General features: G+C 43.4%; 1 protein-coding gene across 1 annotated transcript in view; it reads right to left on the bottom strand.

The window, feature by feature from the left end:
- The window catches only part of LOC117508788 (kinase suppressor of Ras 1-like), a 230,879-nt gene that overhangs the window by 178,804 nt on the left and 46,011 nt on the right, over positions 1 to 6,064 (bottom strand). The gene's annotated exons all lie outside the window — the stretch shown is intronic.

Genomic DNA, 6,064 nt, shown 5'->3' with positions numbered 1-6,064 from the left:
ATGCGACAAACCAATCCTCTACCAAAGCAATACTATCCCATTTAAAAGTGTTCACATTTTAAAATTTCCCAGCTCCCTAGTATGAATGACAGGAGGCCTAGAGGCCGGATACGGCCCTTACATTAACCAATCCAGCCCTCAAATAAATCGCCATTGGAATAAACATAAAAGGTTAAAAATACAGTGACGTTACTATGGCTAGTAATGTAGCTACTGGATTTAGCCATGTTTATTAGCAGAAATGGACTGCATTTATATTGCGCTTTTCCATCTGCATCAGACGCTCATGGCCTTCTCCCATGCCGCCTCTGGATCATCCAAATGGTCACTGGTGAACTTCCCTACAGGATTTTCAACCATGGTAAATGGACTGCATTTATACAGCGCTCTTCCATCTGCATCAGACGCTCAAAGCGCTTTACAAATAATGCCTCACATTCACCCCGATGTGGGATGCTGCCATACAAAGGCACTCACTACACACCTGGAGCAATAGGGGATTAAAGACCTTGCCCAAGGGTCCTTAGTGATTTTCCAGTCATGCTGGATTTGAACTGAGGATCTTCTGGTCTCAAGCCAACACCTTAACCACTAGACCATCACCTCCCCCAGGTGGTAAAGAATTCATTTTTACGTACATGCAACAATGAATCAATGCATTTTCATCCATCCTGTTGTGTGTTGGGGGGTTTGGCTAGGCATTGTTTTGCTGTTTTTGTGTTTATTTTCCTCCCAAGGTGTTTGGGGCTGATCTCTGGGCAGAGTGTGCTTGCAGAAGAGTCTCTCACCTCTGTTACGGTGATCTGCTGCACCTGTTGCACTCACGTGCGGCTCTCTATCAGGATGATCTACGACACCTGTGGCATTCACGTGCAGATCTAAGGACTCTCAGCTGGTGCCAATGAAGAAATGAAGAGCTGCATTAAGCCAGCGGTGATCAGGGCTGGAATTGCCGGAGAAAACGACCATGTGACGATCGTTTGGGGACGCTGAGGGCCGCTCCAGATTCTGACATTGCACCTGTGAAGGAGGATGAGGGTGAGAGGCAAACGCCGGTCAGCACACGTCAGAGGTGATTATTCTGCAGGCTTATCTGTAATTGTAATTTGGCGTTTTTGCGTAGCTATAATTAAATATTGGTGAAAATTGTCTGGTTTGCTCCTCACGGCTGTGGCGTGCGGATTGATTATCCTCCACTAGCTGTGAGCAGCAGCCCTTTTGAACTAAATCCGAAAGCAGACCTGAACGTGTAGCTGGTAAGTGTGCCTCTAAATAATATTTCGTGGTAACAGTGTTGAATAACCTCACCTCTGTTCCTCCTTCATAGAGTACAGTCCTGGGAAAAGCCACCTGGGGGGGTGTCGGCAGAATTCCTGAGTCCAAAACGTTTGGGCTCCGATCTATTGAGACGCTGAGAAAGCACGCCGCCTCTTCACCTCACCAGTTTTGTTAGTATTTCATGTACAGTACTAGGGGGAAAAAAATAAAACTTGTTTCTTTTGGAACTGCTTCTGGTTATTTGACGCTGGGTTCAGTCAGACGCTGGATCGCTCCTCAATCTGCATCCAACCATAACAGATCTCCGGCCATTCCAGTAAGGACCAGCGGCAGATGCAGTTCCTTTTCAGGAAAAAGTCCAGAAACACCTGGAGATGATTTGGGAGCAAGTACAGCACCTTTCGATCCAAATTCAGCAGACAGATGCCCGTGTTACGGAGCTAGTAGCGCAGGCAGTTCCGCTTCCTGCGGTTGCAGCTCAGTTCAATCAAATCAATTTTATTTATATAGCGCCAAATCACAACAAACAGTTGCCCCCAAGGTGCTTTATATTGTAAGGCAAAGCCATACAATAATTACGGAAAAACCCAACGGTCAAAACGACCCCCTGTGAGCAAGCACTTGGCAACAGTGGGAAGGAAAAACTCCCTTTTAACAGGAAGAACCTCCAGCAGAACCAGGCTCAGGGAGGGGCGTCTTCTGCTGGGACTGGTTGGGGCTGAGGGAGAGAACCGGGAAAAAGACATGCTGTGGAGGGGAGCAGAGATCAATCACTAATGATTTAAATGCAGAGTGGTGCATACAGAGCAAAAAGAGAAAGAACACATCAATGCATTATGGGAACCCCCAGCAGTCTAAGTCTATAGCAGCATAACTAAGGGATGGTTCAGGGTCACCCGATCCAGCCCTAACTATAAGCTTTAGCAAAAAGGAAAGTTTTAAGCCTAATCTTAAAGTAGAGAGGGTGTCTGTCTCCCTGATCCGAATTGGGAGCTGGTTCCACAGGAGAGGAGCCTGAAAGCTGAAGGCTCTGCCTCCCATTCTACTCTTACAAACCCTAGGAACTACAAGTAAGCCTGCAGTCTGAGAGCGAAGCGCTCTATTGGGGTGATATGGTACTATGAGGTCCCTAAGATAAGAATGGGACCTGACTATTGCAAACCTTATAAGTAAGAAGAAGAATTTTAAATTCTATTCTAGAATTAACAGGAAGCCAATGAAGAGAGGCCAATATGGGTGAGATATGCTCTCTCCTTCTAGTCCCCGTCAGTACTCTAGCTGCAGCATTTTGAATTAACTGAAGGCTTTTCAGGGAACTTTTAGGACAACCTGATAATAATGAATTACAATAGTCCAGCCTAGAGGAAATAAATGCATGAATTAGTTTTTCAGCATCACTCTGAGACAAGACCTTTCTAATTTTAGAGATATTGCGTAAATGCAAAAAAGCAGTCCTACATATTTGTTTAATATGCGCTTTGAATGACATATCCTGATCAAAAATGACTCCAAGATTTCTCACAGTATATCGAGGGAATGCCATCAGAGTAAGATCTGGTTAGACACCATGTTTCTAAGATTTGTGGGGCCAAGTACAATAACTTCAGTTTTATTTGAGTTTAAAAGCAGGAAATTAGAGGTCATCCATGTCCTTATGTCTGTTAAGACAATCCTGCAGTTTAGCTAATGGTGTGTGTCCTCTGGCTTCATGGATAGATTAAAGCTGGGTATCATCTGCGTAACAATGAAAATTTAAGCAATGCCGTCTAATAATACTGCCTAAGGGAAACATGTATAAAGTGAATAAAATTGGTCCTAGCACAGAACCATGTGGAACTCCATAATTAACCTTAGTCTGTGAAGAAGATTCCCCATTTACATGAACAAATTGTAATCTATTAGATAAATATGATTCAACCACCGCAGCGCAGTGCCTTTAATACCTATGGCATGCTCTAATCTCTGTAATAAAATTTTATGGTCAACAGTATCAAAGCAGCACTGAGGTCTAACAGAACAAGCACAGAGATGAGTCCACTGTCTGAGGCCATAAGAAGATCATTTGTAACCTTCACTAATGCTGTTTCTGTACTATGATGAAATTCTAAACCTGACTGAAACTCTTCAAATAGACCATTCCTCTGCAGATGATCAGTTAGCTGTTTTAACAACTACCCTTTCAAGAATCTTTGAGAGAAAAGGAAGTTGGAGATTGGCCTATAATTAGCTAAGATAGCTGGGTCAAGTGATGGCTTTTTAAGTAATGGTTTAATTACTGCCACCTTAAAAGCCCTGTGGTACATAGCCAACTAATAAAGATAGATGATCATATTTAAGATCGAAGCATTAAATACTGGTAGGGCTTCCTTGAGCAGCCTGGTAGGAATGGGGTCTACTAGACATGTTGATGGTTTGGATGAAGTAACTAATGAAAATACTCAGACAGAACAATCTGAGAGAAAGAGTCTAACCAAATACCGGCATCACTGAAAGCAGCCAAAGATAATGATAAGTCTTTGGGATGGTTATGAGTAATTTTTTCTCTAATAGTTAAAATTTTATTAGCAAAGAAAGTCATGAAGTCATTACTAGTTAAAGTTAAAGGAATACTCGGCTCAATAGAGCTCTGACTCTTTGTCAGCTGGCTACAGTGCTGAAAAGAAACCTGGGGTTGTCTTATTTTCTTCAATTAGTGATGAGTAGTAAGATGTCCTAGCTTTACGGAGGGCTTGTTTATAGAGCAACAGACTCTTTTTCCAGGCTAAGTGAAGATCTTCTAAATTAGTGAGCGCCATTTTCCTCTCCAACTTACGGGTTATCTGCTTTAAGCTACGAGTTTGTGAGTTATACCACGGAGTCAGGCACTTCGATTTAAAGCTCTCTTTTTCAGAGGAGCTACAGCATCCAAAGTTGTCTTCAATGAGGATGTAAAACTATTGACGAGATACTCTATTCACTTACAGAGTTTAGGTAGCTACTCTGCACTGTGTTGGTATATGGCATTAGGGAACATAAAGAAGGAAACATATCCTTAAACCTAGTTACAGCGCTTTCTGAAAGACTTTCTAGTGTAATGAAACTTATTCCCCACTGCTGGGTAGTCATCAGAGTAAATGTAAATGTTATTAAGAAATGATCAGACAGAAGGGAGTTTTCAGGGAATACTGTTAAGTCTTCTATTTTCCATACCATAAGTCAGAACAAGATCTAAGATATGATTAAAGTGATGGGTGGACTCATTTACATTTTGAGCAAAGCCAAGTGAGTCTAATAATAGATTAAATGCAGTGGTGAGGCTGTCATTCTCAGCATCTGTGTGGATGTTTAAAATCGCCCCACTATAATTATCTTATCTGAGCTAAGCCCTAAGTCAGACAAAAGTTCTGAAAATTCACAGAGAAACTCACAGTAACGACCAGGGTGGACGATAGATAACAACAAATAAACTGTTTTTTGGGACTTCCAATTTGGCTGGACAAGACTAAGAGTCAAGCTTTCAAATGAATTAAAGCTCTGTCTGGGTTTTGATTAATTAACTAAGCTGGAATGGAAGATTGCTGCTAATCCTCCGCCTCGGGCCGTGCTACGAGCGGTCTTGGCAGTTAGTGTGACTTCGGGTGTGGTCTTGACTCATTTAAACCTAACATAATCATCCTGCTGTAACCAGTTTCTGTTAAGGCAGAATAAATCAATATGTTGATCAATATTATATTCATTTACTAACCAGGGACTCTTAGAACGAGAGAGATCCTAATGTTCATAGGACCACATTTCACTGTTTAGCTCTGTTTGGTTGCAGTGAAGGTGCCTATCTTATTTTTTCTTTTGAATTTTTATGGCTTAAATAGCTTTTGCTGGTTATTGGTAGTCTGGGAGCAGGCACCGTCTCTACCGCGGGATGGGGTAAGATGGGGACTGGCCGGGGAGGAGAAGCTGCAGAGAGGTGTGTAGGACTACAACTCTTGCTTCTTGGTCCCACCGGGATAGTCACGGTTGGAGGATTTAAGAAAATTGGCCAGATTTCTAGAAATGAGAGACTGCTCCATCCAAAGTGGGATGGATGCCGTCTCTCCTAACAAGACCAGGTTTTCCCCAGAAGCTTTGCCAATATCTATGAAGCCCACCTCATTTTTTGGACACCACTCAGACAGCAGCAATTCAAGGAGAACATGCGGCTAAAATGTCACTCCCAGTCCGATTGGGGAGGGGCCAGAGAAAACTACAGAGTCAGACATTGTTTTTGCAAAGTTACCACACCAATTCAAGTTAATTTTAGTGACCTCGATTGACGTAACCGGGTGTCATTATGCCGACGTGACTTACAGCCTTAGCCAGCAGTTTCAAATTTCCTTCAATGTCGCCTGCTCTGGCCCCCGGAAGACAATTGACTATGGTTGCTGGTGTCGCTAACTTCACATTTCTCAAAACAGAGTCGCCATAACCAGAGTTTGTTCCTCGGCGGTGTGTGTCGCGAGTGGGGAAAAAACGGTTAGAATTGTGAACGGCGTTGGCGGTGTACAAGGGGCTTCTGTTTAGGGCTACGCTTCCTCCTCACAGTCACCCAGTCGGGCCTGCTTCCCGGCTGAGGGAAACTAACGGCGGCTAAGCTACCTTGGTCCGCACCGACTACAGGGGCCTGGGTTAGCTGTACAATTTTCCCACGGTGCGGAGTTCCATCGAGCCCGGTACAGATAAGTTCGCCGTCCAGAGATTCGGCTCCTGAGCCGGTTATATGTCATCCGGAACCTTATTCGGGAGATGTGGAGACTTGTGCTCCATTTTTGAT

The sequence above is a fragment of the Thalassophryne amazonica genome, chromosome 4 (genome assembly GCF_902500255.1).
Source record: "Thalassophryne amazonica chromosome 4, fThaAma1.1, whole genome shotgun sequence".
Classification (NCBI taxonomy): domain Eukaryota; kingdom Metazoa; phylum Chordata; class Actinopteri; order Batrachoidiformes; family Batrachoididae; genus Thalassophryne; species Thalassophryne amazonica.
The sequence above is the reverse complement of the archived record's forward strand: the minus strand, read 5'-3'. Positions and strand labels throughout refer to the sequence as shown.